The 25,355-nt window shown below is 38.2% G+C and overlaps 1 long non-coding RNA gene across 1 annotated transcript in view; it reads right to left on the reverse strand.

Moving 5' to 3' along the window:
- Positions 1–293: 293 nt before the first annotated feature.
- LOC143815148 (uncharacterized) overlaps positions 294–25,355 on the reverse strand; it is a 67,142-nt gene continuing 42,080 nt past the window's right edge. Inside the window, exons 2-3 of the long non-coding RNA XR_013223691.1 lie at positions 23,231–23,370; positions 294–451 (exon numbers count right to left, since the gene is read on the reverse strand). This is a non-coding gene — a long non-coding RNA (uncharacterized LOC143815148). The remainder of the gene's footprint in view (positions 452–23,230; positions 23,371–25,355) is intronic.

Below are 25,355 nucleotides of genomic sequence, written 5' to 3' on the forward strand. Positions count from 1 at the left end.
ACAGCACTCATAAAATCCTAAATAAACAATTAAAATGAAATATCCTACTTTCCGTCATCCCCACTTTTTTCTCCTGGGCTAATATTTTCTTGTGTAATTGCAGTGGACCTTTCTCATGTCGTTGCTCCAGCTGCAAATGTTTAACCAGCTGCCTTGATATGTGAATGGCAGTTTGGGCTGTTCATTCCCTTGTTCACAGGGATCTCTGGACGATGGCTGTCAGCACATTCTTACAGGTTGATGATGAAAGCATTTGTACCCTCGATGGTAATACCGAAGAGTGCGCACAGATGGCCGGGGGGTTGTGAAAATTTTATTTTTAGTAACAAATGTTCACGTAGCCAATTTACAAAGAAAAACTTTGGAGAAAATAGAGTTGAACTGAAACTTTCAGGTGAAGTTCAATCATTGAGTATTTTTTTCCATTTTCATTAGTCAGACTTTGTACATGCTGTAAAAAGAAAGAAAGCAATTTTGGGATAACTCATTTATGTAAAAATAGGTAAAATACACAACCAAGAAACCAGATAAAAGCATAAAGTAGCTGTATGGTTTTATAAAATATTTACAATGTACGGTATGATACAGGAAATATGTCAAAATCTTCAAAACGTTGTAGCCATTCAATGCAATCAGGTGAACAAACAAATGACAAATTTGTTGCTAGCCAAATGAATTCTTTTTAGAGTTGTATTTATTCATTTTAAGATTAAGGCAAATTAAATGGTTTGTGTCATCTCATTAAACTGGTAAAGTTTCAAAATGCTTGTAAAATCCAGCAATTTTGTATTTGACTTCTTATTAAAATTCTTATCATTTTCTTATTAAGATCCCCCTTTTCTCAAGAATGGAGGGATTTTTGATTCTATAATTCAAAGTTTGTTGCCAAACTTGCTGTACATATCATAGGTAGCCTGTTTCTTCGGCAAGGAACTTGTATATTTGCAAGTAGTTTACGCTGTGTTTAAGGTGGCCAATTGCTTGATTTTGGCCAACTTCAGTGCACCTTGTGCTCCTCCCCTACTAGAGAAACAAATCTGTCTCTGCAAGCAGCATCAGAAAGCACATGGTCCTGGCTAGACACTGCTGGTCCGAACTGTCAATCATCAGGATCGTGCCATGCTCTGGCAAGCAGAAGGCTGGGAGGCAGGAAAGTGGGGAGCTAGTGAAAAAAAATGAAAGAAAAACAACCTCTTTAAAAGGAACCTGTCACTACCAAAATCGAAGATGAGCTAAGCCCACCGTCATCAGGGGCTTATCTACAGCATTCTGTAATGCTGTAGATAAGCCCCCGATGTATCCTAAAAGATGAGAAAAAGAGGTTAAATAATTTGATAATCCCTCAATGTCTGTCCATTATTTCATCCTTCTTCTCTGCTAGATTTCTGAAACTTAACATGGACAAAACAGAATTCATCATCTTTCCCCCATCTCACGCAACCGTCCCAATGAACCTATCCATTACAGTAAATGGCTGCCCACTCTCCCCAGTCCCACAAGCTCGCTGCCTCGGGGTAATCCTTGATGCTGATCTCTCCTTCAAACCACATATCCAAGCCCTTTCCACTTCCTGCCGTCTTCAACTCAAAAATATTTCATGAATCCGTACATTCCTCAACCAAGAATCTGCAAAAACCCTAGTCCATGCCCTCATCATCTCTTGCCTTGACTACTGCAACCTCCTGCTCTGTGGCCTCCCCTCTAACACTCTTGCACCCCTCCAATCTATTCTAAACTCAGCTGCCCGACTAATCCACCTGTCCCCTCGCTATTCCCCAGCCTCTCCTCTCTGTCAATCCCTTCACTGGCTCCCCATTACCCAGAGACTCCACTACAAAACCCTAACCATGATGTACAAAGCCATCCACAACCTGTCTCCTCCATACATCTGTGACCTCGTCTCCCGGTACTTTCCTGCATGCAACCTCCGATCTTCACAAGATCTCCTTCTCTACTCCCCTCTTATCTCCTCTTCCCACAATCGTATACAAGATTTCTCTCGCGTATCACCCCTTCTCTGGAACCCTCTATCACAACACATCAGACTCTCGCCTACGATCGAAACCTTCAAAAAGAGCCTGAAGACCCACCTCTTCCGACAAGCCTACAACCTGCAGTAACCACCGATCGACCAAACCGCTGCATGACCAGCTCTATCCTCGCCTACTGTATTCTCACCCATCCCTTGTAGATTGTGAGCCTTCGTGGGCAGGATCCTCTCTCCTCCTGTACCAGTTAGGACTTGTAATGTTTAAGATTATTGTACTTGTTTTTATTATGTATACCCCTCCTCACATGTAAAGCGCCATGGAATAAATGGGGCTATAACAATTAATAATAATAATAATAATAATAATAATAATAATAATAAATAATAATAATACTCACCTGGGCGGGTGGTCAGATCCGATGGGCATCACGGTCCGGTCCGGGGCCTCCCATCTTCTTATGATGATATCCTCTTTTTGTCTTCATGCTGCAGTTCTGGTGCAGGCATACTTTGTCTGCCCTGCACACTGCAGTACTTTGCTCCGCCCTGAACATGGCAGACATAGTACGCCTGCGCCAGAGCTGCAGTGTGAATACAAGAAGAGGATGTTATTGTAAGAAGATGAAAGGTGCTGGACCAGACCGCGATGCCCATTGGACCGGACCGCAGCGGGACCGCCCCTGTGTGAGTATAATCTAACCTGTTTTTCTTATCTTTCAGGTTACATTGGGGGCTTATCTACAGCATTACAGAATGCTGTAGATAAGCCCCTGATGCCGGTGGGCTTAGCTCATCTTCGATTTTGGGGGTGACAGGTTTCCTTTAAAGTTACACTCTGATTATGGATTCTATGGTGTCAAGGCTACTGTATATACATGGTTGGTGAACTTTTGATTTACTGAAATGCATGTATTTTCTCAATAAGTTTTAATAAACTATTTTTGTTCTTTTTATTTTTTTTGCTTCCAAAGTTAACCAACATTGATTAGTTGTTTAGTGATCACTGAGAAGCTGGCAGAGACCAAGCAATTAAATTTCTGATGCTTTCGGCTGCAAACAGTCTTCTGTAAATGGCTATGTACTATGATAAATAAAAGTTGCAGAAGCTAAAAAAATAAATAATAGCAATTTTAGATAAAAATATTTTTTTATAATATCCCAAAATATGCCATGAGAAAGTGGAAATATGATTTATTGCATCATTTATATAAGTAGTAAATAAGGTCAATTTATTAATTTAAAAAAAACTGCAAACACATGTTTCTGTTCCTTTGCCAAAATATCCCAAATCATTCCAAGTGTACTACATACAATTTTGCTTTATATGATATGGTATCACTGTAACACACCAGCCAGTAAAGGACCAGGCAGGCATGGGCTCCTTGTGTTGCAGATTTTGTTAAATATATTTAACTTCAGTGCAGGATTCACAGCCACACTGCCTTATACTGCTGTGTAATGTTTCTTATGCTCATGCTTCTGTCTTTGAGGTATAGAGAACAAAGGCAGGGATGCTTGTCTTCTTACATATGTGGTATATAGAACACATCATAAAAGTTAGTCTAAACCAACCAAGACAGCTGAAAATTGGAGAAGGAACTTAGAGAAAGGACAACTGGTGAAAAATGCAGAATATAAGTAATATAAAGGGAATAAATAGTGATTTTCCTTATGTACACACATAATATCCTATTTTGAAAAGTTACCTGTAAAACACGTACATTTTAGGAACAGTGTGCCGATGTTTAAAAGCATAAACTTGGGTGCAAGTTGATTACACCTTATAATTGAAACTGATGTTACCTGTATGATCTCACTTTTAAGTTAGTCACTAAAGGGTAAAAAATAAAAAATAAATTACAAGTGTCTAACTGTGATTTTACCACAATGCGCATAATTCAGAGGCATTGTGGAAAAGGTCTGGCAGATTTCTTATCATAAATCCATCTTTCTAATTTGTCTTTGTGTTTCACTGTGCAACAACCTAGAATCACAGGGACATTGATCAGGCTTATTGACACCGATAAACACACACAATGGCATATGCTTAACACGCTCATAAAAATAAATATCTAAAAAACTGTTTACTTCTATTACAGTTATTGCCCTGATATTATCAGTGTAACATTGATTCCTAGCACACAAATCTATCAGAATGGCTGATAAAGAAAAAAATCAAGGTGTTGCAAAAGCCTAAATACCTCTGCCCAATTTAAATTCTGTGGCGAGACCCTTGAAAAGCTGTAGAGTTTGTCAATTTAGTAAATTCAACTGATCATGAATGAGTTGATGGGAAAAAAATGATGAAAAAAGGCAAAAAAACCACTGATTATAGAGTTGGGCAGACTGGTTTGTTGAACTACAGTCAACCAGAAGCCAGATATTACTAACCTGCCTGATGAACCAGGTCAGTAAAATCTGGTTGCTGCACAGGATGATTGCAAATCTCTTACCATCTGTGATCCTCAATGTGGCTTTTGATTAGCCGGGTTGGCACAACATCATCTATATGTCACGCCACAATGATGTCAATGATGAAATCAACCCCTGATAATTAAAGCCCCACTGAGGAATCCATAAGGTTACAAATTTGCAAGCCTCCAGGACAGCCACCAGAATCTACTGTGCTGGTCCCTCAAATCAATTCACCCAACTCTACAAAATTATTTATTATGTTTTGCTTACATAGCAAAGCCTATTGCACAGCACTTTACAGACATTATCATCACTGTCCCCATTGGGGTTCATAATCTAAGTTCTCTATCAATATGTCTGTAGAGTGTGGGAGACAACCCATGCAAACTCAGGGAGAACATACTAACTCCTTGCAGATGTTGTCCTTGGTTGGAATTGAACCTAGGACCCCAGTAAAGGAACAGTACTAACCACTGAGCCACTCTTCTGCCCTATTATTAAAGTACTAGTTTGATACTAGAACATTTTGAAAGATACCAATACTTTGGATTGCATTCATTTAGATGGAAAGAAAATGTCTGACATGTACTGTAAATATTGCCAGATAAGATTATGGAAGGAGACCACTAATGAGGAAGACTATAAAGAGATCTTAACTCTTGTTACTCAGATAAAAGAGACAGTTACCACATGTTCTGTTGCCTATGTTCTAAGATAGTTGAAGAGAATATCTGTTATAGAAAAATTCTCATCTAACACCTAAACTACAGTTAGGCAAAAGGAACATGTGAATGCCTGAAATCAAGTGAAAACGTGTTCTTTGATCTTATGACTTAAGTGATGTCCTGAATCAACAGTGTAAGAGGCCACGGGGCACAACAAATAGGTGAATGAACGCACGTGTTCATCTCTCTTTATGGCTGACATTTCTCTATCTCCTTACTATTTGTCAAGACCCTATCTTTTTTAAAATGAAGTTGGGAGTCACTTGAAATAACATGATAGGATATAGCTTAAATGAAAGAGTAAGACTGTGAATTGTATGTGTTCCATTTCTCACTAGTGATGTGAAGATCATTCGTTGTACTTTGATTTGTGTTTATCGCAACATTTCATATTTTCTAAATAGAAACAGCCTGCACTTTAACAAATCTACAATTAAAAAAACTACACAAAGAAGGAAAAAAAACTAAAAATATATATGTAAAACAAATTCTAGCAAAACTAAAGAACATCCATGGGTAATGTGTAATTACCCAAACCTCTTTATGTTGGTATAGTAGGGTTCCTGTAGGTACAGTATATGAGTTTTTACGTTCCACCAACTAATTAATTCTTTTTAAATTATCTATATCTTTCATGTTATTTACAATTGAGCAACCAAGGTTCCTTTCAGCGGCCATTCAACTCTGCTGATTAAAAGTTGTAGTATCAGGATTTTTCCACTTAAGGTACCTTCACACTAAGTGACTTTAGAACGATAACGATAGCGATCCGTGACGTTGCAGCATCTTGGATAGCGGTATCGTTGTGTTTGACACGCAGCAGCGATCAGGATCCCGCTGTGAGATCGCTGGTCGTTGCTGAAAGTCCAGAACTTTATTTCGTCGCTGGATCTCCCGCTGACATCGCTGAATTGGTGTGGGTGACACTGATCCAGCGATGTCTTCACTGGTAACCAGGGTAAACATTGGGTTACTAAGCGCAGGGCCGAGCTTAGTAACCTGATGTTTACCTTGGTTACCATTGTAAAAGTAAAAAAAAAAAACACATACTCACATTCCGGTGCCCGGCGTCCGCTTCCCTGCACTCCTCCTGCATCCTGTGTAAGTGCCGGCCATAAAGCAGAGCAGTGGCGTCATCGCTCTGCTCTGTGGGAGATGCCGGAGATGTTCGGCGCTGACACAGGATGCAGGAGGAGTGCAGGGAAGCGGACGCCGGGCACCAGAATGTGAGTATGTGGTTTTTTTTTTACTTTTACAATGGTAACCAGGGTAAACATCGGGTTACTAAGCGTGGCCCTGCGCTTAGTAACCCGATGTTTACCCTGGTTACCAGGGGACTTCAGCATCATTGGTCGCTGGAGAGCCGTCTGTGTGACAGCTCTCCAGCGACCACACAACGACTAAACAGCGACGCTGCAGCGATCGGCATCGTTGTCTGTATCGCTGCAGTGTCGCTTAGTGTGAAGGTACCTTTAGACACCAGTTCCAATTGTATTCACTTTAGACATGTTCATCAATGGTACTTTGTTATTGCCAAGTTGATGATTCTCTGTCTGTGTGTGGTCTTTGCTGAACATTGTGCATCAAGTCATTCTGCTATTGTGCAGTCATTCTATTCTCTTTCTTTCCCAGGTTTTGCATATCATAAATTCAAATTAGGCAATGTATCCAGGATGTTTTTCTCCAATTTCTTTTTTCAACTTGCAGTTTTGACAAACATTGGATATTTATAACTTAATTGGTGCACAAGCTCATGTGCAAATCCTATTTTAATGAGTTACTTTGCCTTCAAGAATAATGAAATTGCATTTATGGTTCAATAAGTGAGTCTGAGACATAACAAGGCTTGACAGTTTTTCATTTATTAATATTTAAATTTTGTCTTAATATCCCAAATGAAGCATCTGGTTAAAAAAAAAGTACTCATTAACCCTTGATCTGCTGTGGGGCTTGCGTCATAATTCTCAGCAATTAGTGTTAGTCCCCTACATTTGACAAGGGATTAGAAGAAAAGTGATAGGTCGCTTACTGTGTACTTTACGCTTTTTAAATACAGTACTTTAACATATGTGATGCAGCGGTAGCACCGTACGTAGTGAAATGGCAGTGACCAAGCAAGTTCAAACAAAATGTTCCTTTAATGTGTTACTTCACACAGTCCATTAGAAATACACAATACACGGCTTCTTCACCCAGGCCATTGGAAATACACAGTACACGGCTTCTTCACACAGTCCATTAGAAATATACAATACACGGCTTTAGGTTGCAGTCCCTAAACAGGCCAGACTTCCATTTGTCCAGTTTCCCTGGGCAACCACATGCCGGTACCAAGTCTCTTTACTCATGCCGTGCACCGCATGCTATCCTCTGGATTGCAGCCTGGTAAACATAAGACAGCCCGAGACGCAGGGTGTCAGTCTATTTGGTTCCTCTTGCCCCTGTGTTTCTTCACACAGAGTTCTACAGACAACGGCTCTGTCTGCTTCCAAGAACAACACAAACACATCTCCTCCTCTACTACAGGGCTTTTCATCAGTCACTGCTTCACCATTCTAATTACAGCTACATCTGTGTCTGCAGTACGCCCTCAAGGCCTCACTACACTTCCGTGCACATTCTGGAGAGCACAAACAGCGCCACCTAGCCATAACAGGGGTCACTGCCTCACACATATGACATCATTATTGTATCATCTGAAACATAGCAGAACTGTATTATTTCCCATTTGATCAATTCAACCATTAATGTTTCATTTTGCATATTTCAAGTTGCATGTACTGTACCTCTTAACCCTACGTCAGGCGCAATAGGCCTGACAGACACAGCTCACACATTTTTGACTCCCTCCCTCGTCAAAGTGGCAGGGGATCCTGCCCTTTCCAGTACCTTCCTATCTTTAGGTGATGCTTGAAACTCCCCTCCACTCAGTTCTACAGCCATCCTTGCATAGAGCAGGTGTGACCTCTGTGGCCTCCCAGGCTCATTGTGTCTGAAGGTTCTCACTTTCAAAGGTTTTTCATCACAATTGTTTATTTTGCTCGTTTCATGAATGAATAGTGCAAAGTTTGTGGATTTTTTTTATAGAAATAAGCATTTTTTTTTTACAAATAGGATGGTTTCCTTAGAAATGGCCTCTCAGGCAAATTATGCCCTAACATGTAATAACAATTTCTGATATGATAATACAATCTGCCAATCTTGCTTTTCTCACTACCATTGTGTTTCTTCTGCTAAATTTTTAATGTCTGAATCGATGTGAATATAACTCCAGTATCATCTAAGTGCCTTACAATTAAGTTTTTTCCTAACTTTAATATTTAGTAAAAGTTTTGTCCTGAAAACTGGAGGTTATTTGGCAGTAGTTGTGAAATTTGGGTACTTTTTGTTTTATTACATTTATGGCTCTTAAATGTTTGTTTTTTGCATTTGATTTTGTGTACACTCTTTTAATATATTCCTTTGAAGGTCACTGTTAGTTTCAGAGCCCAGAAATTGAGATAATTCGATATTATAGGTGGTTTTTCTAAACTGTGCTTGTCATGCACACTGCGCCTGAACTTGGGAGTGCCAGAGATGCGTCTGACCGAGGGTTAAATACTAGATCAGGGCTGTGGTGATTGAGACTATGGACATTAGTAGTTAAAAAATATTTAGTATTTGCCATTTTGCCATCAATAATAATGATAAGGTTGTGGTGTCTTGGAACAAAAAGAACCAAGAATACTTGCTATGTTATTCAGAGTAATGTTTTCCTTTGTTCATGTCCCTTATCTCCAAAACTAAGGGGGTTAATTCGTCATTTTTTTAATGAGCTATAGTTAAAAGGGTTTTGTCACAAACTACTCAGATTTTAATAAATAGATCTTTGAATAAAAACAAGTTTCACAATTGGATGTGATAAAAAATCATGTTGTGCTGAGATAATCTTACAAATGTGCCCCTGCTGTGTACTGTGTCATGGCTGTCTGACCGTGCAGGGACATGGTCTGATCACACCACAGCTCCTGGGAAGAGGGGGGAGCAAAAGAGTATACAGACATGACGGAATGGGATCTGAAATGATTCTTTTTGTGAGGTAAAACATTTCACTGCCTTTTTTAAGCAATGTTTTATCTAAGAGAAAGAATAAGTGATCATGTGGTGTCATGTCCTATATATCTCTTTGCTTCCTCCCCTGCCCAGGAGATGTGGTATGATCAGACCATGTTCCTGCACAATCAGAAACAGCCATTACACAGTACACAGCAGGGGCACATTTATAAGATTATCTCAGCACAGGAACATTTTTCTTAAGTACATCCAATTGTCTAAAAGATAACTTATTAAGTACATTAAAATCCAAAGGTAATATATAAATAAATTAAACACAAAAATGTAAAATCGGATAAGCCACCCAAGGGCTTACAAATAAACTCTGGATTATGGGAGGAAAATGCAAAAATAGTTACCCTATCATATTCCTAAGAGTAATGCCTGCCTAGAACCCAAGTATTTGATTTTAATATATTTAATAAAAGTTATATTTTAAATAGATCCTTTTTTCCTCTTTGTTTCAATTGGATGTACTGGCTACTACACTTTTTTTTAAGTTTGGCTATAGTTAAGGCAATACATTCCCTCTGTACATGTAGGTCATAGTTCTCATGTCTTTCACATGCTTGAAACTGATTCAGAATCTACGTGACATGAATCACTAGAGAGCACCAAAGATACTTTGTAACTAGTTATTTTCAGGTCATGAACCTTAAATGTGAAATGCTCCTTTACATTTTTTGCATCAAGTTTTTACGTTAGTAGTTGAATTCTGCAAAAAGCATATCTGCAAATTTAAAAGAAATAAATATATATATATATATATATATATATATATATATATATAGATCATCTGGATCAACATGTTAGGCTATAGTTTGAACTCAATGGATTTAAGCTAACCTTCAATCTTGAAAACTATGAATATACTATAGGTAATGCCGTAGCTTCTCTATAAGAAAGCAAACATAGTTCCCTTGAGTTATGCCACATATACTGTATTTTTTAAACTGTACGATACACTTTTTTCCTCAAAATTTGAAAGAAAATTGGGGGTGCATCTTGTAGTCAGAATATAGTTTATGGGGGGATCAGTGGTGGCAGTAGAGCAGGGTTGCCGCTGTAGGAAGCTAGTGGCGGTTGGAGTGGGACGTTGTTGTGGGCCCTGAGCTAGAAAGAGGGGGTGTCCCAGTGGTGAGAGGCAGGAGCGGAGTCCCCATTGTGCACATTAACCTCATGGTGGGTTTCAGGAAAATGATGCTGGTTGCCATCGAATGTGCAAATTGAGATCTTGCCCCAACTCCTGCTGTCGAATGACGTAACTATGGCCCTGCTCCACTTCCGACGACCCGACGGTAAACCGCATTTGGACTTTAAGATGCACCTGTGATCTCTGACATGCCAGCTACTGATGACAGGTTAAAATAATTTTTGTCCTGTTTACCACCTCTAAACTATTGTCCTGTGTGTCTTATAGTCTAAAAAAATATGGTACTTTTGAAATAATGTACAATTTGTGAACCTTTTCCATCTTGTGTAATGTGAGAAAGAATATCTAAATTTCTACATTGTCCATTTTGTTATCTAAAATAGTAAAATGTAATTGATTCTGTGAACAAAAGGAAACTAGTGTGAAAACTCTAATCACAAATGTAAATTACATGAGTAAAATCTAATTTAAGTTCGCAGAATCATTGATTAAAGCACAATATAGTGTGACGAACGCACCTGAGATTATAAGAAAAACAAATCATTTTCTTGAAACTGAAATGGCATTTATATACATTTACTAAATTCTGCCGTTTTATGACCTTCCACATAAACATTTCCTTTGTGCGCTTTAAACAATATCTTTATTTGTTGAAATTCTAAAAGTTGGCAGGAAGTAAAGGAGCTGATAAAAAGGAATAATGGTAAGGGAAAATAAAAGCAACAATAATTCCTAAACGTAACAATCATAATAAATCACAGCTTAGCGGGACTCTCACAATCTTTGTAAACTATAAAGCTTTGCAATTTTAGTAAAAATAAAAACTAAAAAAAATACAATAAACCGTTTCATAGTTTTCAATTGAACTTTTTTAAATTCTCTTGGAAACAAACAAATCCTAAAAGACAGATATCTATGTATAACAAGTAGAAATCTTTCATACATATGCAAAAGGTTATGTGTGGGTGATTGATATAACTGCTCAAACTAAAATATTACGCTGGATTATGTCAAAAAGATGCATTAGCCAGGTATTTACAAAACTCCTATGGAGTTCAGCTGTAGGAAGGAATAGAATAGAACTAATACGACCAAAAAAACAAGTTAAGCTCAATTATCTTTAAATAATGTATAGCTTGACTTGTCGTCTCGCTTTTGATGTGCACGGTCGTACAAATTTCTAATGGAATGAAACTGATATATAACAGTGGTGGTAATCCATCTTTACAGAGTGATCACCTGTTGTGTAAACAGAAAGTAGCCATGCATCCTTATGATGAGTGTGACTGGGGATTTTATAATACATTATCTATGGATTAATATATCACAGTGGTCCCCATCTTTTTCTAGCTTTCAAGCGGCTTTTTAAATGTGACAGGAGTCCCACTGAATGTTAAAAGGTGAAAATCTCTGAGATGTAACAACGTTATATAAATTTTACCAAAGTGATACGGCTTTGACTCTTGTATCCAGTTTCAGAAATGCCATGACATCCAATAGTAAATTAAGTTTCCACCCCTGAGGAGCCACATGCTATATCATGGGAGGAAGAAATCTAGGTTTTACAAACTACAGTACAACTACTGTACCAATTTTCATTAAAGATAAATGTATTTTTCATTTATTGCAAATGTATTCTCTTGCATGCATTTATATTTATTTATCATTTATATAGGTTTGCAATGAAAAAATGATTTTTTTCCATCTCTTAAGGTAAAAGGAAACTGATTCAATGCAAATAGAATTGGTATTAAGTTCTTAGGAATTTATTGAAGCTAGAAATTGCTTAAATTGGCCACCATCATTTTATACATTGTGGAAGATTGCTTTAGCAAGATAAAGCTCTCATTCTCAAAGGGGTGGCCTGGCAGGCTTCCACATGTTTTGCTGCTGTTACATATTACAGCACAGCCAATATTATTGCACAGCCGTATTATAGCACTGCCAATCAGGAGGGACTGAGATAGCCTGGTTAAAAACAGAAGGAGGAAATGCAGCGGCCAATTTGTGGTGAATCTGCATAGTACATGGACATCAGAACTCGCAGCCTTGCCATCGAGATAGTAAGATTAAGCCATAAGCACTGAATAAGCTCTACAGATAGTGTGTGACAGCACAGAAATGAAGAAGATTAGCGTGGTTCTAATAAAGCAGTTACTGCCAATTAACATCCATTTACCCATCGCCACATATATTGAGGTCATTTTGACATTTTATAAGCTGTGCTTGCATTAAAAAACTTGAAAGCAGTTGGATATAGTCCTAGTAGACCTGTCAGTGTTAGAAATGTTTATTCAAGCTGAGTAGAAACTTTACAATACTTTTAATTTGAGGCCAATTAATTTATTTTGAAAAAAAATTAAGGAAAACTGGAGAATTGAGGAGAATCACTCATCTCTAGCGAAGACGTATTACTAGGATATGCAATCCATTTCTGCTCACTGATTTTCACCTTAAAGACACCCCCCAGATCTTTTCCAATCCCGAGAATCAAGGGAAAGCAGCACTGATGTAGCAGTTGACATCCTTAACTGTTCTTCCTCTCCACTGTCTTTTTGGGGCTACTCCAGTCACATAATAATAATAATAGTAAAATATTAGTAATATGCTGTCATCTTATACAATTTTTTTATGCATTTAAAAATATAGGATTTTATGCATGTCAGATGGTTAACATTTTTTACACATGCATTAAACTGGAAGATCTCAAAACATTATATTTAACATTTCACTCTGACATTTTCTTTGCCCAGGTAATGCTATTATTTTTTAAATGTTAAAAGCTTTTCAAAATGTTAAAAATACATTTTAGAATTCAAGATTTTGGCAAAACATGAAATGGCATTGTCCATTTGTAATTACTGATCAATACGCGGAGAGTATATTGGGACTGCTGGGTGACTCTGCTTGTCTAACAGTAGTCATTGGTTAGGCGAGAGGCTGAATCTCTAAAAGAAGATGCAAAGCAAAATCTTTTTGATGAATGTAGTTTGTTGTGTCTCACAAGAGATGACAAGTTTTAACTCCTAAACAACCACTGATACGCCTTTTAATGGTGGCAGTTAAGAGTACTTATTCCTCAGTGTCGCTTTTTACTGGTGCTGAGAAAAAAGTGTATAGCACCCCCCAGAGCCTGAAAATCTCTGGGGTCTCAGATACCGGGGATAGCTGAGACACCAGAGAACATAATTCAGGTGAGTTTTTACCATCCCCTGTCACGTGATTGCCATTATTCACCAAATAATGTGATCACAAAAAAAGTCGTATTTTCAATTAATTTCTCTCTCCTCTGATATGATCTAGCATATCAGAGAAAAGAGAAATGGGGACCCCAGAGCCCACTCAGAGCCTCCACCATCCCTGGGCACTCCTGCTCTGCCCCTCAGCCCTCTACATCATCTTCCTGGAAGAAAATAGCGGGCGCATGCGCAGTGCGCCCGCCGAGATCTGCCGGTAGGTACTAGGCGACAATAGGTGATTTTTCCTATTTTTTTATTTTGATCACTGTGATAGACCCTATGACAGTGATCAAAATAAAATAAAATTATAAGTCAAAACCCCCTTTGTCACCCCTTAGTTAGATAAAAATAATTAAAAAAAATATTTTTTTTCCATTCTTTGCAGGGTTAGGATTAGGGTTGGGGTTAGAGCTGTGGTTAGGGTTGTGTTAGGGTTATTGTTAGGGTTGGGTTAGGGTTGTGTTGGGGTTAGGGCTGTGCTGGGGTTAGGGTTGTGGTTAGGGTTGGGGTTGAGGTTAGGGTTGTGTTGGGCTTAGAGGTTATGATTGTGTTGGGGTTAGGATTCTGTTGGGGTAGAGTTGTGTTAGGGTTTGGATTTATGATTGGGTTTAGGGTTGTGTTGGGGTTAGAGGTTAGGATTGTGTTGGGGTTAGAGTTGTGTTGGGGTTAGGGTTGTGTTAGGGTTTGGGTTTACGATTGGGTTTAGGGTTGTGTTGGGTCCAGTGTTGTGGTTAGGGTTAGGGTAGTAGTTATGGTTAGGGTTGGGATTAGGGTTAGAGGTGAGTTGGAATTAGGGTTGGAGTTAGGGCTGTGTTAGGGTTGGAGTTAAAATTGTTTTTTTTTTCAATGTATAGCCACACCAGGGGGTCAAATGCAATATCCTGTCTACCATCAATTCCAGCCAATTTTACGTTTAAAATGTCAAACGGTCGCTCCTTTCTGAGCCCTGCCATGAGCCTAAACAATGGTTTTCCTCCACATAAGAGGTATCCGTGTAACCAAGAGAAATTGCAAAACAAATTTTGGGGTCTATTTTCTCCTGTTACCCTTGTGAAAATAAATAAATAAATAAATAAATAAATAATAAAGTTTGGGTCTAAAGTACATTTTTGTGAAAAAAGTTAAATGTTAATTTTTCCTTCCACATTTCTTTATTTATCGTAAAATAATGGCATATCTTAGCAATATGCTGTCATCGTACAATTTTAATATGTATTTAAAAATATAGGATTTTATGCATGTCAAATGGCTAACATTTTTTATACATGCATTAAATTGAAAGATCTCAACACATTATATTTAACATTTCACGCTGAATGTTTCTTTGCCTAGGTAATGCTATTATTTTTCAAATGTTAAAAGCTTTTCAAAATGTTAAAAATACATTTCAGAATTCAAGATGTTGGTAAAACATGAAATGGCATTGTCCATTAGTAATTACTGATTAATACATTGAGAGTATATTGGGACTACAGGGTGACACTGCTTGTTTAACAGAAGTGATTGGTTAGGTGAGAGGCTGAATCTCTCAAAGAAGATGCAAAACAAAATATTTTTGATGAATGTTTAGGCACATCAGGGGGTCTCCAAACACTCCAAATTTTGGAGTCTATTTTCTCCTGTTACCCTTGTGCAAATAATCATGTTTGGGTCTAAAGTAATTTTTTTGTGAAAAAAGTTAAATGTTAATTTTTTCCTTCCACATATCTTTATTTCTCGTGAAGCACCTGGAGGGTTAATAAACTTCTTGAAGGGGATTTTGAGCACCTTGAGGGGTACAGTTTTTAGAATGATGTCACTTTTGGATATTTTCTTTCATATTGACCCCTCAAAGTCACTTCAAATGTTAAGTGGTCCCTAAAAAATGGTTTTGTAAATTTTGTTGGAAAAATGAGAAATCGCTGATCAACTTTTAACAGTTATAGCATCCTAACAAAAAAATATATTTCCAATATGTGCTGATGTAAATTTGACATGTGGGAAATGTGATTTATTAACTGTTTTGTGTGACATAATTCACTGATTTATGGGCACAAAAATGAAAAGTTTGAAAATCAGGGGGTTACCTGGTTGTGGTTAGTTTATAGTTTATAGTGAAATTATGCTTTTGCCTTGTTCAGATTCTGAATTTTGTCCCCAACAGTGCTCAATGGAGCCTTCAGTAATTTAGAAATTCTTTTGTAACCAATGCCATTAGTATGTTTTGCAACAATATGTTGTGAAGGTGTTGAGATAGCTCACTGGTTTTACCCATCATGGGATATATAAGACATGATTTGAACCAGATGATATTATTTTTCACTAAGTGGCAGGGTTGCTCTTTAATTATTGATAAATTTCTACTGGTATAATGATTTTCCATGGCTTTTTACACCTCTCTTCATGTGTTCAATACTATTTACCTGTGTCATTTCTCATTATTACACATAACTTAGATTATGGATATCTATGGTTTGATTTATATGCATGTGTGGATTGGATGGGTTGTTATCGACATCTCGTGAGAATTTCAAGTCTCTAGAACTATATATATATATATATATATATATATATATATATATATATATATATATATATGTATATATATATATATATATATATATACAGTACAGACCAAAAGTTTGGACACACCTTCTCATTTATTTATTATATTAACATTGAGCTATCAATGTTAATATAATCCAGGTTTCTGTGTGGATGATCTACTGCTTATTAGCTTAGGTTATATTGAGAAGCAAGCCACATAGTGCTGGATAGACATAGCTGTCTTTGACTTTGTACCTGACACTTTGCTGATATGTATTCTGAAAAAATTAATTGCTTTGCTTTGTATTGCTGTGCACTGGCCTTTTTAAAAAAGGACCATAACAGTATTTAGTGCCGTTTTTACACTGGCTGTCTTTAATTGTTCATGTAGGTAATCTCACATATTTGTATAATTGTCTTGAGTGTTATTTATCACTAATAAAGTATTATATCTAAACTTCTGATCCTGATTTTATATATTGTATATGGGAACATACATATGTTTTCCAAGTCCTATGATCTGAGGGATCAGTATAATAGGTTTTGTATTTTGCCACTTTTTATAGTGCTAAATTGGGAAGTTATTTCTTCTCTTTAGAGGTTTTATGGTTTTCTATGTTGGGGCACATATTGTATATAGGGAGGATGTGTGGGGGATCACATTGTGTATATATATATATATATATATATATATATATATATATATATATATATATATATATACAGTTCGGAGCAAAAGTTTGGACACACTTTCTCATTTATAGATTTTCCTGTATTTTCAAGACTATGAAAATTGAAAATTCACAACTGTGAATTGACGCATGTGGAATTATATACTTAACAAAAAAGTGTGAAACAAATGAAAATATGTTCTATATTCTAGTTTCTTCAAAGTAGCCACCTTTTGCTTTGATGACTGCTTTGCACACTCTTGGCATTCTCTTGATGAGCTTCAAGAGGTAGTCACCGGAAATGGTATTCCAACAATCTTGAAGGTGTTCCCAGAGATGCTTAGCATTTGTTGGCCCTTTTGCCTTCACTCTGCGGTCCAGCTCACCCCAAACCATCTCAATTGGGTTTATTGTCATGTTGAAAAATTACTGATGGTCCAACTAAATGCAAACCGGATGGAATAGCATGCCGCTGCAAGATGCTGTGGTAGCCATGCTGGTTCAGTATGCCTTCAATTTTGAATAACTCCCCAACATTGTCACCAGCAAAGCACCCCCACACCATCACACCTCCCCCTCCATGCTTCATGGTGGGAACCAGGCATGTTGAGTGCATCGTTCACCTTTTCTGCGTCGCACAAAGACACGGTGGTTGGAACCAAAGATCTCAAATTTGGACTCATCAGACCAAAGCACAGATTTCCACTGGTCTAATGTTCATTCCTTGTGTTCTTTAGCCCAAGAAAGTCTCTTCTGCTGTTTGCCTGTCCATAGCAGTGGTTTCCTAGCAGCTATTTTACCATGAAGGCCTGCTGCACAAAGTCTCCTCTTATCAGTTGTTGTAGAGATGTGTCTGCTGCTAGAACTCTGTGTGGCATTGACCTGGTCTCTAATCTGAGCTGCTGTTAACCTGCAATTTCTGAGGCTGGTGACTCGGATAAACTTATCCTCAGAAGCAGAGGTGACTCTTGATCTTCCTTTCCTGGGGCGGTCCTCATGTGAGCCAGTTTCTTTGTAGCGCTTGATGGTTTTTGCAACTGCACTTGGGGACACTTTCAAAGTTTTCCCAATTTTTCAGACTGACTGACCTTCATTTCTTAAAGTAATGATGGCCACTCATTTTTCTTTACTTATCTGCTTTTTTCTTGCCATAATACAAATTCTAACAGTCTATTCAGTAAGACTATCAGCTGTGTATCCACCAGACTTCTGCTCAACACAATTGATGATCCCAACCCCATTTATAAGGCAAGAAATCCCACTTATTAAACCTGACAGGGCACACCTGTGAAGTGAAAACAATTTCCAATGACTACCTCTTGAAGCTAATCATGAGAATGCCAAGAGTGTGCAAAGCAGTTATCAAAGCAAAAGGTGGCTACTTTGAAGAACATAGAATATAAGACATATTTTCAGTTGTTTCACACTTTTTGTTAAGTATAAAATTCCACATGTGTTAATTCATAGTTTTGATGCCTTCAGTGTGAATTTACAATTTTCATAGTCATGAAAATACAGAAGAATCTTTAAATGAGAAGTTGTGTCCAAACTTTTGGTCTATACTGTATGTATACACACATATACACAAATAATGTTTATATATATATATATATATATATATATATATATATATATATATATACAGCATATATATACACTGCTCAAAAAAGGGAACACTTAAACAACAGAATATAACTCCAAATAAATAAAACTTCTGTGAAATGAAACTGTCCACTTAGGAAGCAACATTGATTGACAATCAATTTCACATGCTGTTGTGCAAATGGAATAGACAACAGTGGGAAATTATTGGCAATTATCAAGACACCCTCAATAAAGGAGTGGTTCTGTAGGTGGGGACAACAGACCACATCTCAGTACCAATGCTTTCTGGCTGATGTTTTGGTCATTTTTGAATGTTGGTTGTTTTTTCACACTCGTGGTAGCATGAGACGAACTCCACAACCCATAGAACTGGCTCAGGTAGTGCAGCTCATCCAGGATGGCACATCGATGCAAGCTGTGGCAAGAAGGTTTGCTGTGTCTGTCAGCATAGTATCCAGAGGCTGGAGGTGCTACCAGGAGACAGGCCAGTACACTAGGAGACATGGAGGGGGCCGTAGGAGGGCAACAACCTGGCAGTATGATCGCTACCTCCGCATTTGTGCATGGAGGAACAGGAGGAGCACTGTCAGAGCCCTGCAAAATGACCTCCAGCAAGCCACAAATGTGCATGTGTCTGCACAAATGGTTAGAAACTGACTCTGTGAGGATGGTCTGAGTGCCCGATGTCCACAGATGGGGGTTGTGCTCACATCTCAACACCGTGCTGGACGCTTGGCATTTGCCACAGAACACCAGAATTGGCAAATTCGCCACTGGTGCCCTGTTCTCTTCACAGATGAAAGCAGGTTCACACTGAGCACATGTGACAGATGTAACAGAGTCTGGAGACGCCGTGGAGAGCGATCTGCTTCCGGCAACATCCTTTAGCATGATCAGTTTGGCAATGGGTCAGTAATGGTGTGAGGTGGCATTCCTTTGGAGGGCCGCACAGCCCTCCATGTGCTCGCCAGAGGTAGCCTGATTAGATACTGAGATGAGATCCTCAGAACCCTTGTGAGACCATATGCTGGTGCAGTTGGCCCTGAGTTCCTCCTGATGCAGAACAATGCCAGACCTCATGTGGCTGGAGTTTGTCAGCAGTTCCTGCAATATGAAGGCATTGAAGCTATGGACTGGCCCCCCATTCCCCAGACCAGAATCCGATTGAGCACATCTGGAACATCATGTCTCACTCCATCCACCAATTTCACATTGCACAACAGACTGTCCAGGAGTTGGTGGATGCTTTAGTCCAAGTCTGGGAGGAGATCCCTCAGGAGACTATCTGCTGCCTCATCAGGAGCATGCCCAGTTGTTGTCAGGGAGCTCATACAGGCACATGGAGGCCACACACAATACTGAGCATCTTTTCCTTGTCATGAGGCATTTCCATTGAAGTTGCATCAGCCTATAATTTGATTTTCCACTTTGATTTTGATTATCATTCCAAATCCAGACCGCCATGGGATATTTATTTTGATTTACATTGATAATTGTTATGTTTTATTGTTCTGAACACATTCCACTATGCAGTGAATAAAAATTTGCAACTGGAATATTTAATTCAGCCATATCTAGGATGTGGTATTTTAGTGTTCCCTTTATTTTTTTGAGCAGTATATATATATATATATATATATATATATATATATATATCAGAAACATAATAATTGAATACACTGCAGTACAGACATAAATAGCATAGTGCAAGAAAATAATATATGGCACTTAGTTAACATGTTTTTGATAAAAAAAATAAAAAAGCCATCCCACCAATTCACAGTGACTGGAATTGGGACAGTCTTATCTACAATATTAAAAACCTCATCCATTGTCAAGTGACAATATATATAGATATTGCAGCAAAGCCAGGTAGGACAGGTTAAATCCTTGCACTGAAGGTCTTACTTAGATGCACCTGACTGACTGTGACTAAGAACCAATAAGTGGGTTCATCTTGGGTCAGACTGCTAAATGAAGCATAGTAGAGAGAGTTGAAGCTGGTGAGTGACCTATTAAAATGTGAGCTGTAGCTGGGAAAGAGACAGGCCAGAGTTTTGCTCTAAATGTTAGGACCATACATCTTTTGTGTATATCGTTTGCTTCTGAGGAAAAAACACTGCGATCCATTCGGGTAAGCCCACACTGACATATATGTGCCTGCTGAATGAACTGTTCATTTGCTGTTATACTTTTGTGGCCATAAGAGGCTGTTTTAGTGTTGAATATATATATATATATATATATATATATATATATATATATATATATGTATATATATATATATATATATATATATACACTCACTGGCCACTTTATTAGGTACACCTGTCCAACTTCTTGTTAACACTTAATTTCTAATCAGCCAATCACATGGCGGCAACTCAGTGCATTTAGGCATGTAGACATGGTCAAGACAATCTCCTGCAGTTCAAACCGAGCATCAGTATGGGGAAGAAAGGTGATTTGAGTGCCTTTGAACGTGGCATGGTTGTTGGTGCCAGAAGGGCTGGTCTGAGTATTTCAGAAACTGCTGATCTACTGGGATTTTCACGCACAACCATCTCTAGTGTTTACAGAGAATGGTCCGAAAAAGAAAAAAAATCCAGTGAGCGGCAGTTCTGTGGGCGGAAATGCCTTGTTGATGCCAGAGGTCAGAGGAGAATGGGCAGACTGGTTCGAGCTGATAGAAAGGCAACAGTGCCTCAAATCGCCACCCGTTACAACCAAGGTAGGCCTAAGAGCATCTCTGAACGCACAGTGCGTCGAACTTTGAGGCAGATGGGCTACAGCAGCAGAAGACCACACCGGGTACCACTCCTTTCAGCTAAGAACAGGAAACTGAGGCTACAATTTGTACAAGCTCATCGAAATTGGACAGTAGAAGATTGGAAAAACGTTGCTTGGTCTGATGAGTCTCTATTTCTGCTGCGACATTCGGATGGTAGGGTCAGAATTTGGCGTAAACAACATGAAAGCATGGATCCATCCTGCCTTGTATGGAGCATCTTTGGGATGTGCAGCCGACAAATCTGCGGCAACTGTGTGATGCCATCATGTCAATATGGACCAAAATCTCTGAGGAATGCTTCCAGCACCTTGTTGAATCTACGCCACGAAGAATTGAGGCAGTTCTGAAGGCAAAAGGGGGTCCAACCCGTTACTAGCATGGTGTACCTAATAAAGTGGCCGGTGAGTGTATATATGTATATGTATATATATATATATATATATATATATATATATATATATATATATATATATGTATATATATATATATGTATATATATATATATGTATATATATATATATATATGTATATATATATATATGCATATATATATATATATATATATGTATATATATATATGTATATATATATATATATATATATATATATATATATACTGGTACATATGCATATATAGATATACACACACACACACACATATATATATATATATATATATATATATATATATATATATATATATATATATATTGCGTCTTCTTGTAATTAAAACACATTTTAATTTTTTTTAATCTTTTTCAGAAGTACATGAAGATTTGAGGTTTTTTTACATGACATTTTGTTTCTTTTTAGTGGTAGTAAGGTTTTGTTTTCCCCCATAGAAGCCAAGTGGCCAAAAACTGCATCGCAGAACCGTAACAATATTTGATAAAACGTGTGCGGTTTTGCCATGCAGTTACTGGCTACATGGCAAATGGACAGAGCCCACACGGTCAGCTCCAGAAGAAGAAACGGAAGCACCATAAATGAGCATGGCAAGAGGCAATGACGTAGAGGTGAAGCAAAACTTCAGTAAATTCATAATTTAGTTTTTTCGTTCCCAACTGAAGAATATCACCTTGAACAAAATGCATCTATGTATGATGACCAGCGCAATGATGAAATGATGCAATGCTTATAGCAGCCATGCTAAAGGAGAGCTTCTTCCCCTGCCTTAGTGTTATCCTGCTGCTGCAATTTCAATAATATGTCTATATTAGGGGTTTTGAAATGGCGAAAAGCGATCTGATAGACCAAACGCACTCCTGTGATTATGAATGTAATTCTCCTCTCTGTACAAGTCAAACCCCGCTGGTACTGGACACTTCAATTATTTGAAGAGTACTGTATATAATGCATGTCTTTTCCTTATCATAAATGGAAAGCATTATGTGTTCTTCTTATCCTTTTGTGTAATAATAGAATAGCCGCAAAGCAATCTTCTTAGGTTCTTGAACCACGGAGGGTGCTTTGTATATTCATAAAGGTACTGTTCTTATATATATTCCAACAAGTACTCTTAGTCTTATCATATACATAAAGCCCATGTCTGGCTTAGTTCCATCACGTATGTAAATAAGCACATTGATCTTATGATAGCATTTTTTCTCAACAATGACATAAAGTATAGAAATGTACAAAAAATGTAAGACATTGTATAGTTCCATTTACTGGGAAGGATGACTGTAGAATACCCCTTCGAGAGCTGTGGTGGCATTATGACACATCTTTACTTGAAAATGCTAAATACATATTTCAAGAACTGGAAAAAATGGGGCTTAACCCAAAAGTCATAATTATTAGCAATGATGAGCAAATTTATTTAAGTGTAATTAAATTCTCCTTGAACTGTTTTTTTAAATTTGTATTTTCAAAAATATTATTTTTTTGCAGTTTACTCCACTCTTTTCGCAAAGTATTGGCAATCTGGCCGCCATTTTGCTGGACCGTAGATGGCAATTTAAAAAGTAAAAAAAAGAATGCTCAACCTTTAGCTCACCTATCTTGCTATCCTTATTTTTACCTTCAACGTAAAGCATATTTTCCTCAGCCTTCTTCACTCTTTACTGCTTCTTCTTGTCTGAGTAGGTCTCTGATGACTATGGTACGCTGTGATATCATGGCGCACATTGCAAAGCCACAGAACGCATGCCAAGGAACACACTGAAAAACAATATAATTGGTATTCAGTATTCACACAATTTTACAAACATGAAAAATTGTTGTCAATTGTTGGCATTTTTAATACACAATCAATGCCGTAAAAACTAAACTCGAATTCATTAGAGGAATTGCATGTTTTTTAATATACAATATGTATAAAATTAATGCAGTTATTCAAAATTTCCACTCATTCCGCAAAAAAAAATGCAATTTCTCAATTTTTTTTTATTTTGCATGTTCAATATATGGCAACATTTATCTGTAAATATGTTTCTCTAGGTTAGTACGAAACATGCTTTTTTAATTTAAACTTTTTAAACATTTATACTGAATTTGTTAGTCCCCTTAAGGGACTTGAACCTGTGATCATCTGATTGCTTGTGCTATATAAGTCAATGCATCAGAAAAAAATTACTGACTTCTGTGAATATTAGCTAAAGGGCTCGTTCCCACTTTCGATGCACTTGCCCCAATGTTTCTCTATGGTACAGCTTACATCTGCAATTATTTTCATATGCCAATTCGGCATGCGAAAACAATCGCAGCATGCTTTGATTGAACCCGAGAATAGGATCACGCATGCATACAAGTCTATGGGTGCATGTGAAACATCGCATTGCACTTAGATTTCACAAGTGTGCAGTGTGATTCCTGCTGATGCCAGCAGAAGAGGAGTTGGAGAAATTAGTTTCTCCATCTCTTCCACAACTGTGCTCCGATCCTGTCATACGAGAGGATCTGAGCACAGAGCACTGACATTCGGCTCCAGCTCTTAGCAGAGCAGGGGCTGATTGTCATTAGCATATCGCATCAAATGTTATTCACTAGTAAGACCCTGGCCAAATGCTGGCACTCATAGTAGAACAGTGGTTTTTAGCAGATCCTTGGATGTTTTGGCTGCCCATCAACACTCTGTATTGAGCTGACTGCCGGTGCGTGATAATTGCCGCTGTCAGAGATTGACAATAGTTGCATAGAAAACTGAGGAGCAAACACAAACACAATTGGGTCTTAACTAGTGTTGAGCATTCCGATACCGCAAGTATCGGGTATCGGCCGATATTTGCTGTATCGGAAATCCGATACCGAGATCCGATACTTCTGTGGTATCGGGAATCGGTATCGGGATCGATATTAATGTGTAAAATAAAGAATAAAAATAAAAAATATTGATATACTCACCCTCTGACGCGCCCTGGTTGTAACCGCCAGCCTCCGTTCATAAGAATGAGCGCTTGAAAGTCCTTAGATGACGTCGCAGCCTGTGATTGGTCGCGGAGCGGTCACGTGACCGCAACGCGACCAATCACAAGCTGTGACGTAATCTAAGGACTTTCAAGTGCTTGAAAGACCTTAGATGACGTCACGGCTTGAGATTGGTCGCGTTGCAGTCACGTGACCTCTCCGTGACCAATCACAGGCCGCGACGTCATCTAAGGACTTTCAAGCGCTCATTCTTATGAACGGAGGCTGGCGGTTACAACCAGGGCACGTCAGAGGGTGAGTATATCAATATTTTTTATTTTTATTCTTTATTTTACACATTAATATGGATCCCAGGGCCTGAAGGGGAGTTTCCTCTCCTTCAGACCCTGGGAACCATCAGGATACCTTCCGATACTTGGTGTCCCATTGACTTGTATTGGTATCGGGTATCGGCATCGGCGATATCCGATACTTTTCGGGTATCGGCCGATACTATCCGATACCGATACTTTCAAGTATCGGACGGTATCGCTCAACACTAGTCTTAACTGGTAAAAATGGTGAGAAACCAATGGGGTGCCAACTCATCTAATGGGGTTGCAAAATAGCATCATGGACAACAACTTAAATCAGCTGCAGCTGAAAATGGGTCCATGGACAAAGGAAAGGATTCAATAAGTGGAGAAAAACTGCGGTGCTGAAAGATCCAGGATGTTGTCTTAATTCTTTAAAGGGAACCTCTCACCAGGTTTGGCTGATAGAAGTTACGGCCCCCCTTT

This window comes from Ranitomeya variabilis, chromosome 3, assembly GCF_051348905.1.
Source record: "Ranitomeya variabilis isolate aRanVar5 chromosome 3, aRanVar5.hap1, whole genome shotgun sequence".
Lineage (NCBI taxonomy): Eukaryota > Metazoa > Chordata > Amphibia > Anura > Dendrobatidae > Ranitomeya > Ranitomeya variabilis.